The following is a 12,483-nucleotide window of genomic DNA, read 5'->3' as shown; positions in this document are numbered from 1 at the left end:
CACACTTCTCTTCTCCAGAATCTGTCCAGCTCCCTGTCTCAGCGATGTAAGATCAGCATAACCCAAATTATTCTTTATAGCTGAAAAGAATACTAACCGCTAATACTAACAAGAACAAAAGCCCTCTTCAGTTACAAACCAAACTTTTCGCCTCCTTTCCTTCTGCAGTTTTCTTTATTCACTTTCCCATGAAGCCTTAGCTTTCCTCTTGCTGTTTTCCTAGGTCTGGCTCTCTAATCAAAACAACATGCTTACCTTTTAGGTTTCTCGTATAAATTATTTCTAAAGCAGCCACCAGTCCAAATGTTTTCCAGCCGGGGAGATGCTCTTTTCTTATACTATCTGATCACACATGCATTAGGGAATTATGTTGTTCACATGTGATCATCCTCCGCAGCTCTTTAGCACATAAGGCTTAGACTGAAATCAGCAGTGGTGTGGGGGTGGACGTGGGGCTTGGTTTCAAGGGCCAGCACTGCCTGTTACAGTCCTCTTCTAATTTGTGATAATATTCTTATCTTGAGAAAAGCTAATGCTCTTTGAGCATACCGCTGATTCTGCAATCAATTAATCTTGCACAGTGTCGTAAGTATTCTATACAGCCATTGTTTCCATACAGTAATTCCAATAAGACCAATAAATATTATAGGAAAATAGATTTTTACTTTCCTGACTAAAAAAATCAGAAATAGCATCTCAGAGGATATCCTGTTTTGTCCATAAAGAGAAATACAGCACAATGAGTAGCATCTTCCAGGGCTAGGTATTATGCCACGTGGGAAAACTTTTTTTAAAAGTAAGAAAATAAGACGTTTAAAAGAATAATGAATGCTTAAACTGAGAATATGGGTGAGAAGCTGTGAGCTAGTTTTAGTCACCGATGGTGCTGATTCCGCATATTATAAATCCATTTGAAACACTGTGCACAACAAGCAGAGTGGTCCCGAGGGGGAGCTTGGATTTTTATCGGGTATTACATGCACCAAGGTCTGTCTATTGTCAAAGAGGATCTTGTCATAGACAATAATCCCACTGAAGCTCTTGGAATGTTTTCACAGTTTCATTTTCCAGGACACCTCCAGAAGCATAGCTGGTGATGTCTAGCTGTTGTGGGGGATGAGTTATATTCCCCTGACCTTCAGTAGTAGGTTAAGCCACTAGGTAGCCTGTTGAATCCAAAACCAGTTACACTAATATTTTGGCTGCCTAAACCTGTAATTTAAAGATGTTTAGAGTCACAGGTTTATGAGTATACTGTAGTAAGACAAGCTATGACACAAAATACTTTTAACTTCAGGCAATGAATTATTCTTTGTTTATCTGTATTTGTTTTACTAGGTCTCTTTTTTTCTACTTCAAGGTTCTTATGATATACAAGAATAAACATTATTAGTATTTATACATAACAAATGCCGATGTACTTAGCAAAAAACCCAAGCCCCACAATAGATTTTGCTTTGTTTTAAAAGTACAATGGTGTGAAAATTGAGCATATGTTTTAGGTTCCCTTTTATCGCATTAGAGCATTGTCTGGCTTTTCCAAACCATATACATAAATACGACTATATAACCTGAAGATAGGAAAGCACTTGTTTAAACATGTGCATGCCTACAGTACCATAATTCACGGAGACTCAGAGTTGGCACCATGTTCTGACATAGAAATTTAGGGTTGCACCACATGTACTAAACAATTGCCCTAATGTTTGAAATACAATGGCCATACTGTTTTGTTTCCAAGTTCCTTTAGGAAAAATCAGTACAGCTTTTTTGGTACAACATTACCTCTCTAGGTAGTGTAGAAAAAGCATTCAGCATATTATTTCTGAATATAGCTATTACCTATAATACTGTATTAAAAAAATAATAACAACAAAAACCTTCAAATTAAAGCATAGGCACAACCTACCCAATGGCACTTGGGACTGAAACTCTGAAATTCAGTTGGAAGGCAGCTGTAGCCCGTGGATGCCGAAGCTGCAGGTGGAACACTAAAACACAAACAAACAAAGGCTCTCTAGGAAAAATCTCTAGAAAATAAAAGTTGCATAAACCAGTTTCATTGTTATGAACCACCAAGCCAAACAAGCACTTTCTTTTATGAGATGTTACACAATCACAGGAAAATGGGTTGGGGGACTGTATCAAAAGGTAACAATGGAAGGTGGGGGGTGGGGAAATGTTCCCTGTTAAAAGACAGCTCCCTGCACTGGACGTAGCTGCACCATGGATGGCTGTATAACTGCACACTCTGCTGTTTGCTCCCTCAGCCCACAGAATTTCACTTAGAAAACATTAAAGTTTTTCCCAGTTTAGTCCCGCAGGTTTTCACATCACCACAAAACGCCCCGTATCACTGCAGGGACCACAGTCCAGCCCCCTCTGCAAATGGCCACTCTTCTGTGAGCTGGTAAAGGCAGAATGGGTTTGGTGATGCGTTTATTCTGAGCTCATCAATTGACAGGAAATCATCCTTCTGCTTTCCTGGTGACCAAAACTGACCTTGTCACCTAGACGGATGAAAAGGTCCTGTGTGGAGCAATTGCACTGACCACAAAGCTCCCACAGCATGAGAGGACATAGCAGTCTATCAGGAAATTTCTCTACTGGGCTATAAGATGAGGAGAAGGCAACTCAGCTGTTCCAAATCTTTTTTTTCTTTTTTTTTGATTTTTTTTTTTTTTTTTTTTGGCAAAACACTGAAAAACGTGAGCACCAAATCAATCTTTGTGGCCACAGAGTGGTATCTGTTGTTTGACTCTGCTAGAGAGAAAGCCCTGACAGTTATGGGAATGCCACAGCAACTATGTGTTCCCTGCACTCCAGTAGTTCTCAGCAATAACTACAGCTGAGTTTAAACTGACATTGCCATGGCACACTGTCTGCCTCGAGTTTGTTTTTAATGCTGTCTAGTTCTATTAAGCAGCTAATAATACTCACACCTATGCAATGCTTTTCCTTTATAGACTACAACATGCTGACCCAGCTGCGCCCGTTTCACACAGGGGAAAAGCCAAGGAAAGTGAAGCCGACGCTGGACTTGCTAACGCGTGCTGCAGGTTGGGTGGCAAGAGGCTGGCGGATATTACTTGTTTTTCTCCTCTGGTGTGCTGGAAAAGGGCTTAATTAGCCACAGTGGACTTCAAGTGTGCAGCCAGTTGTAGGGCTGCAGGGTTCCCACACATCCCGCAGGTGCAGCCGGTCGTGCTTCGCGCATGGGGCTCAGCAGGTGCCAGGCTGCACCCTCCTGCCACAGCCCCACTGGGTCTTGGGGCACAGCACACCTGCTGCAGGTTAAAAAGATAAGCAGAAAAAAAATAGAAGGGAGACAGGTGGCCTTGAAAAGGTTTGCATGCTGCATCTGGGGAAAGGTGGAGAGGAGAGGGAGGCTGTACAAGAAGCAGGGTATGAGCTGCTGAAACGTACAGGATGGTGAGCAAAAAGGCATTCAGGGAAAAAGTAGAGGGGGGAAACTCTCCACTTCATTTTGGTTCAGCAAAAAAACTTAGGCATTGCTTAAATGTCCTGTGAATCTGGGGAGCTGGAATGTAAATGAGGTGCACTGTGCACCTGCACCAGGCAAAATGTCAATTAAAGGTGTGCAGGCAGATTTCAGCTTGGAATTCCCTCCTTTAAGGGCCTGAATTTTGTGTGCCTGAGTTCAGCAATCTTAACATTTTTCAACAGCTGTCCACCTTCCTGCCCTGCACTGGAAGCAGTCACAGATTTATAGCGCAGTTCTCCTGATTATTGTGCTTGAGTAAGTGAAAGCTTAACAGAACAGGAGGCCAAGCTCCTGCCATTGCATGAGAACAGACCGCAAAGACAGATCCCAGGGTTAGATGGCTCAGTAGTCCACTCTTACGAGCAACCCCATCGTTGCATTGACAGCAAATGTCACATCTTCACAGAATGGAGAGTGTTCACCCCATCACTTCTTTGTAAGGCTGCCATTGAATTTCAGTGCTCCGATGCTTAGACACACGCTTCTAATTTCCAGCCTCCAGTTATCCATGGCCAGTTTGTACGTGCTCCCTGCTTTTGGTGGGAGAATTTTCTTTCCATCTTAGCAAAGTTCGGGGCTTTTCCCAACTGGGTATCAGGTATATCAATGTAACTGCAAGTCTCCTGGCACATCACCCATGGATTAATAATAACTGCTATGCTGATGCAGGACTTTGTATTTGAAAAACCCAGTTCTGGAGACTGTACATCCACCATAATTCCTAACACCTTGCAACTGTAGCTAAAAATGTATTAATTTCCTTTACAGAGGTGTAGAAAATGCTCTTGAATTAAGCTACTAACAAAGCTTTAATGTTTGAGAATTATTTTAAGCAGACTAACAGATTTATCAGTTAAATAACCAAGCTTTAGGCTTAACAAAACATTTAAATAACATGGAATTAAGGTTTAAATAACCTATTACTTCAGAGAAATCACACAAAATCACTTTTGAGAAGACATCAAATATTAAAAGAGTTTAGTTTGACAGCGAAGCTTATCAGCTTAAAAGAACACGAAATATTGGGAAGTTACTCAGCAACTAATCTTTTCACAGCTTGTGCTGAACAAGAAACGTAAACTGGGTCCCCCTCTGTTGAGTACAATATACTTCTTATGTGGTTTAAGTTTTAAAGTATTTGTATACTTACTAGTTGGATTGCTAGGTCAAAGAATCAACAATGAACAAAAGTATATCCTAAGAATAGGCTATTTTTATTATTATTATTTTTTAATAGCATCTGCATGCAAATACTCAGAAACCCATAATCTGACTATTTCTAAAACAGCTTCAAGAAAGCCACCAGCAGCTGCTTAGGTTCTAATTTCTTTTCAAAATTAGATTATTAATTTAGGTACAACTGATAAGGTAATTTTGGCGACCCCCAGTTTAAATCTCAGTCTTCGATTCTTGTTCCCTATTTTGTTACGATTCCCTGTTTACAAAGAAATTTGGAGTTGCTGGAAAGCTCGGCTTGTTGAGCAGCTGGCACGGCCACTCAAAAATAGGATTTTCTTTTTAAAGTTAATATTGCCGTTTGTGGCCATGGGGTTTGTGTGGCTCCAACCCAGCTGTTCAGGATAATAAGGGAGTGGACAAAGGCATGTTTCACTCTCTCAGACCTCGCTGTGCTGCTTCTGCTTCTGCTTTTGCTTTGGGAAGTGAAGGGAGGGCACGGGCTGCTGGCTGGAGGATACCCCTGGGAGCTGACGGGCAGAGAGGTTTCCGTTTCCGCAAAGCTTCTGACCTCTTCTCCACACGGGCACAGGCCAGGACAGAAACATGGTGTGCGGGGAGGAAGCTGGGGGTCACAGCCCAGCTTCACTGCCCATCCGCCTGCTGCACAAGGGGATGCCCTGGGCAGGAGCAGGCCCCTCTGAGGGCTCCTCACCTTACCAAGGCTCCTCCTGGAGACTGTCTAAAGGTTTTCCCTAAACACACCCACACGATCTGAGCCTCAGTCTGCACAGCTATGGAATATACAGGACACAGCCTATCCCACTGTAGGCAGAGAGCAAATTTCTGCCTAGCAGCATGTGGGAAGAACAAAAAATCCCAACAACACAGAAACAGGCACCTCCACCTCTTTAAATCTTCAGTCATATTTCAGTGAGCATACATAAACAAGAGTGCTGTGATACCTCTGTCAGCATGGGAAAGCAGGCAGAAGGCAGGGCTGGAAACGTGCACACGGGAGGTACACACAAAACCCTAAAAATAAGAGCCTATAAATGTACTCCAGAGTCAAAAGTAAGTGAAATGTTTTCAGAAAATCCTAAAGGGAAAAGTGGAAGAAAAGCAGACCAGCCCTCTGGGAACTCTGCTTTCTTAAGTCATAAAAACCTCTGTTTTCCCCGTCTGGAAAAGTTGTCCACAATGCTCAGAACAATATGTTTTTATTTTCAGCCTTTTGCACCAAATAACCATGAAAACAGTTTATTGTAAACTGCGGTGAGTGGGCAAAATGCACCACCTTTAAGTTGAGAGACATATTTTTAAAATGTGGAGTTTGAGACATGAAATTGAAATCATTGAACAAAGTTAACAAATAAACTTAGTATTTCGGCAACATCTTTATGTCCTTAACAAAAACATCTTTTCCAAATTGCTTTATTTTTTTATGTTGTATGTAAAAATATTTCATATTCACTAATGAAATTCACAGAAATTTAGAATGTCAAAAAGTTTTTTAAAAAATGGAGATGACAGATGTGTTGTTAATAAACCAAAAAAAAAATATTTTATTGAATAAAATGGCTTGAAAACAAGCCAAACTTCCAAAATGGAAAGCAAGATACATTTTTTTTCTTTTTTTTTCTTTTTTCTTTTTTTCTTTTTTTTTCCTGAAGGCATCCGACTGTGCAGGAATGCTTTGTTGAAAATTTAAAGATGGACAAATAATCAAAAACTTGGTGGAGCATGGAGCAGCAGACTGTATTAATTAAACCACAATTATCTTTGTGGCACTATTTGGTTTTGCACAGTCGTGCAGTATATTCATGCATATTGTGTCTAATCCTGCTATCATTAGATAGACAAAACTCTAGACATGAGGAATTTGGTTTGGCTAAGTCAAGCACAGTGACTTATTTCAGATGCTGATATCTGTTTCTTAAAAAGAAGCATTGTTAGTTTTTCCTGTAGATTCTATAGCTGTACTGGCTGAGGCTCAGATTACGTGGGTGTGCTCAAGGGAAACCTTTAGACAACACCCAGATATTGCAGAAATTTATAAAGCTGTTAATGAGACATTGCTTGGATGTGTTGCTGAATCCGCAGCTGAACTGGGTCAGAGACTGAAGCTCCTGGGCACCCTCCCAGCTGCTCACTGTTGCTTTTCCTTTTTTCCCCTGCCAGAGGTTACCCTCCTCCGAGATCTGCCTCTGTCACTGCATGCGTAGGTTGACATTGTGAAATTATGTGGTTGTCATGATTACTTTATCATTAATGCCTCTCAACAGTTACTCACCTCATGGATAAGATCCTCCCTGTCTCTCTCCAACTGAGGCTAGGGATAAGTCATTGGTCTTTCAGTTCTTCATGGGTGCTATAACTGAAGCAGAGTGAGCTTGGTCAGCAGGCTCGCTGAAGCTGGCACCCACCTGTGTGTTATAAACTCTGAGACCAGAGTTTATAACAGCAGAAAATCACCAGAGGCACTTCTTGCCTCCCTCTGGTACACATACCCCTCTTCAGCAGCCCTCCCAGGAAAAAGAAATCTCTCCTCCAGCTCACTGGGCTAGTCCTTATTCTCAGACTCTGCTGTGCCACAACTGTAGGCTTCCTTTAGACACCAGTCAAAGTCAACCTTTTAGTCCTGAGCTTGGCACACCACAGGATAGGTGTTAAGGAACAGATACGAATAGAGTTTTACCACATTTGTATATATTTATATTATGTATGTGGCAGGGTTCCCCAGAAATCTAACAAATTGGAAGTGGGCAAAGAGGTGATAAGATGCTAGGGAGCTTTGGCAGCCTGCCACCATAGGCTAGCATTTGCAGTGTATATGTCATGTGCAGATCTTGTGCAAAGGTCGTAACAAACTAAACATTACAATTCCTAAAAGGTCTTTGCACAATTAACGTTTAAAAAATAATATATACTTTATAAACTGCTGTGTTTTGAAGAGGACAGGAAGAGGAGAAGGTAGCCTGCAGCCAGGAATGTACTAATTAAAGCATACAATAGACATATTAACCAAGTGACCTTCGGGGTGGGAAGGGGGCAGGAGGAAGGGTGAAGACATGACATAATACCCTTAGCACTGTGTTAGAATCCAGTGCCCTGAGAAACGGGACAGATAGGCAGTAAGACAGCAGTCCTGCCATTCTGGTTGGAAAAAGCGGTCCTTACTGAGGGAGTGGCTCTGCCTACTTCCTAATTTTGCATATAACAACAGGATGTCTGTAGAGTGCCAGTCGGTGCACCCCACAGCTTGGATGGGCAGTATGCACTAGCCTGCAGCCTTGAGAGCCCATGGAGACCCTGGAGAGGATGCTTACCAAATGTGGTTTTAGTAGTGGGGTTTGTTTTCCTATCTTTGTACCACAGATCGATGCTTTGAGGTAAGCCTGTTCCTTAACCTCAGTCTAAGTGAAAATCTGACTCGGAGTAACCTCACACATTAAAGCACTCTTTCTGCGAGTGTGGTGATGTTCAAAATTTTTTCTCTAACCATTGACCCCGTCTATATTTTTCAGGATACCATAATGATAATATAGTGAGCCTCCCCTTAGCCACACAGGCTGTTTGGGAGATGGTATCTCTGGGACTGAGGTGGGGGAGCATCTGCCAAGGGACTGCTTTAGCCAGGAAAATCCTCTGGCACACAGGGTGAATCAGGAGCTTGCCAAGTACGGAGTGTTACGAAGTTTGTAATGAAGAAATGAAGCCTGTGCGTGCTTTTTTGCCTCCATTTTATTGCTGTTATGAAGGAGCATCCTTACATTGTGGCCCAGATCCTAGCTTGTTTAATTTAGATCTATGAACTCATTTTCCTTTTCTGTCCTCAGCTGATCTTGCAGATAAACTGGGCTTTTCCTACTGAAAATTCCTGTTTGCCTCTATCTCCTCTTCCCCAGCACCACCCAAGTGTCTGCAAAATTCCTCATTTAGTTGCATCTGTCCCTAATTTATGACCCGATGTCTTTATCAGCCTCTTGTGTTCAGGCTGCTGTTTGGGGCTGGATTTATCTGGCAGGAGCCTGGGGAGATGCCAGCAGTGGCAATGAGGAAGAAGGACGGAAGATCTTAGCCAAATCCTGCTACAGGAAAGTACTGTCAAAGTAATTTGGGGCCCACACAGCAGTTTAGATATATGACACACCTGTCCATAACTTGCTTACATACTGTATTTTTCTTAGCATTTTATCTTTTTCTAGAATAGCATTTTGGAGCTGCTCTTCGTATCAACAGCAGGATGAACAGGGGAGTCTCACTCAACTTTAATTGGTATTTTGCGCCAAGGATAGTAGCAAAATATTAGCTCTTACTATTATAATTCTATAAATTTTCTTGCATGCAAGCACCCGGTCAGAGGAATGCATGCCCATACCAAAATTCTTTCAATTCTTTGCTGACATATGCTGTGTATTGCCTGAACAAAGAGAGAGAATAGGTCCTTTCAGCCATTTAACAATTCATACCTAAGGTCTTTGTATCTGGGGCACAGGAATGAAGCTGGTCCCCAGGAAAAAGAACAGTAAAAAAGACCTCAGTGTAATTGTGTTTCCCTTCATCATTAACTGCAGTTAGGAAAAAAACAGGCTTCTCTTTCATGAGCTTTAGGTCCTTGAAAAGTCAAGGAGAGCTCCCAGTGAGAAACACTGCTAAATGAGACAATGCTGCTCTTGGACACACTAAGCGTATACTCAAGGGTATATCAGGTAGGATGGCTATCATATGTCTGCGTGAATCCTGAACAATTACTGCTAACGTACTGTCCCAGCCTAGTGCCTGCAGTTCAGAAAGGATGCTGACAAATCATAAAATGTTCAGAGGAAAACCACATTGATTAACACACAGAGGTGTTAATCTTCCTTATCCTATAAGCCCTGTACAAAAATCTTTGTTTGACCAAAAGCAAGGAAATGGATGTGTCAGGAATGATCATTAGAAGGCATTGGTCCCTCAGGAGGCCCACTGCTCACTGTGTGTGGGATGAGGCAAGGCTGCGACAGGAGAGAGGCCGCTGACTCACTTTCTTCCATAACCATGCTCACCCATGAGCAGCTGGGTCAACACAGTCCACATAACATGGTCCTGGAATGGGATTGTACCTTAGCTCCTTGCATCTTGTGTAGCTCTAGCACTGCTGGTTAGCCACCTGGAAAATAAATGTTCTAAAAGAGAAGCGCCACAAATTCAGGCTGTTTAGTTCAGAAAAAAACAAGTTTCAGGTTTGACACATTCAGAGACTGGCATGTGCCTAACAGAACTTTGATATCTGTTCAACTCAGCAAAGGAAAAAGATGTCGAAGATTGCTTATGAAAAATATCCTAGTCTCTTAAGGTCAACAAACTCTTTTTTGAATGTAACCCAGTCTTTGACACTTTGGAAAAAAAAGCTCCTGAGGCAACTATAAACTCCTCTTCTTCCCCCTCAAGCCCATTCTCCTCTGCAGCAAACCCATACGCAAGTATTGCTTATTCACATGGTGAATGACTGAAGTTGAATAGCTAAGAAATCTCATCCAAAATTCTCTTTTTCTTGGTCTATATTGAAAAGAACTAGTAAAAATGCTCATACTCAATTCAAAAGTTCCTACTTTGAAAGTATCTATATATGCCACAGTAATTCACAAAATTAATTAGACTGTAAAGCAGTCCAGCTACTCTGGCAGCTTACCTTCTCACCAGGTGGTGAGGAGCTGCCAAGAGAGTACATCACCAGCAAATTGTGCAGGGTCTTCAGACTTAGTGCAGGAAAAAAAAGCTTTCAGATGCCTTTGGCCACGATGACCCTTGCTAGCAGAGTTTGAAACTTTGAAGTGTATTATGTCACGGAGCCATTTTTTGCAGTCCACAGGTATGCAGAATTGCTGCTGGGAGATGAAGAAAAGGAGAGATTTCTGGGAAACCAACGCATTTACAAAATCTTACACATTAAATGTATTTTTAGGAAACATCTCTCAGCTTCCTTAATAACAGGCTAATAAGAATCACATAACAATGATGAGAGCTTCATCAGCCATTATTGTGGCTAGTGAGGTTTTAAAATAGCAGAATTATTGTACATTACTATAAAATTCTCTTTGTTACCATTGATAGAATTGATCGAGTACCCCTCAGCAAATAAACACATTGGCAAATTACTCATTTTCTCGGTCAGCTGTTGCGTTGACAGGCCTCTTTCATCCTCTGAGTGGTGGATGGTATGTGTTGCTGCTGGGAGACAGCAGACAAAAAGTCAAGTTCAGGGCTTAGGGGACAGCCTAAGAAATTCCAGTGTAGCTTGTGCAATGTGTGAGAATCAGACAAATTCAAAAGGGAAGGGGAAGCCCTAGCTAGTGGTTGTAAAACAGATTTTGGATAGCCATCTAGATTGTTTTCCTGCTGACATCACTCATGCTTGCTTATGAAGGTGCCGTAATGATTTCTAGATGCTGTTTGGATTTCTCAGCAATTTTAGAAACCATCTCAACATCCAGGATGTCAGACGCAGTAACTTGCCAGAGAGGACAACAAACATCCTCACAACAGCAAAGGGAAATGCCGTCTTTTTCACACGCAAACAGAGGAAAAGAAAAAATATTTAGGGGAGTCTTTGTCTTACAATTACAGTTGTATAGCATAATCCTCTGAGTGAGAGTCCTACTGATTTTGTTGTCATGAACCCAACTACACCAAATTAGAAGGAAGCCATAAAAAACAGTAAGTCAACCTCTACATGCTTTTTATACCTCAGTATGCCATACCCAACATCCCTGTGGTTTCCAGCGACTGGAGAAAGAGCAGCCTGTGCCATTAGGCAGACGTGTTGTCTGAGCAGCCAGACTTTGTTTCCTAGTTCTCCCTAATGCTCTGCCCTGCCTCCAGCAGCAGGCTTGGTCCTGGCACCCTGAGCACTGTCCCTGTACCCTCAGGATAGCCAGCCAGTGAGAATCAGCATCATGAGTTTTGCAGCTGCTCTGTGTGGACCTGACAGTGTCACCAGCCACATTCCTGGGACCTGACACACACTGGAACACCTCTCCTACGCATATTTCTCCTCTGGTTTTGGCTCATCCCAATGGTTTTCTTAGAAAAATGATCTAACTATGGTCATATGACTTCAAAGTGTAAAGCACACGTTTTGGCCCCTCAGCAGAACAGACTTTTGAATGAAAGCCTGTGGAAATGTACTGATGTTCCGACCACCAGAGGGGGCCTGCAGTGTCCCAGATATTCGCAGTGAAAAACAAGGAATCATCTTTTAGGAGAGGAAGAAAAATGCAAGTATGTATTAGGGTAGCTCCTACAGGCACCGAGTCACAATCAGCTGACTGCAACACATTGAGAAATGGACAAGGTATAAGTAAAACAAGTTCATGTGGGGTGAGCAGCAAGTGCTACCAGATACCCACTCTGTGAGCTGCTGAGCCCAGAAGGTATCCCACAGAGGAAATTCTTAAGGAACAATATGAGTTTTTCTGTGCATCTGGATGCAAAACACAATAAGATTATTTTGTCTGTTGTATTGAACCACTGCCTCATGTTCAGGAAAAGTAATGCTTTAGCAGGAGGTGAAATTTCAGGAAAAGTAAAGATAAAAGTCAGGTTTTCAAAGCTGTTCGTAAATGTCCACATATAACTCAGTTTTAATTTCAAATGGAATATTTTTCAGTCTATATTTTACCAAAATTTTGCGTACATCTAAGACAAGGTTGGTCATCCTAGCTCCAGTACTCAGAATACACTTCAGAAATACATTTCCCAGCTAGTACTTCTAATTATAGTGAGAAATCCTGGCACAAATTTTAACACACTGGAGTGGA

General features: G+C 41.9%; 1 protein-coding gene across 3 annotated transcripts in view; it reads right to left on the bottom strand.

Annotated features, from left to right (window-relative positions):
• Positions 1-12,483, bottom strand: part of LOC311433776 (uncharacterized protein) — a 39,052-nt gene that overhangs the window by 3,826 nt on the left and 22,743 nt on the right. For 2 of the 3 annotated variants that reach the window (XM_084513325.1, XM_084513326.1), the window contains exons 11-13: positions 9,730-10,551; positions 6,975-7,058; positions 1,910-1,991 (exon numbers count right to left, since the gene is read on the bottom strand). The gene's annotated coding sequence lies outside the window, so the exon portion shown is untranslated. Of the gene's footprint in view, positions 1-1,909; positions 1,992-6,974; positions 7,059-8,947; positions 10,552-12,483 lie in introns of those variants that run through there. The other variant, XR_014690952.1, reaches the window with a different exon arrangement.

The sequence above is a fragment of the Aythya ferina genome (genome assembly GCF_964211825.1).
Source record: "Aythya ferina genome assembly, chromosome: 3".
NCBI classification, from domain to species: domain Eukaryota; kingdom Metazoa; phylum Chordata; class Aves; order Anseriformes; family Anatidae; genus Aythya; species Aythya ferina.
This window is presented reverse-complemented; position numbering and strand designations above follow the sequence as displayed.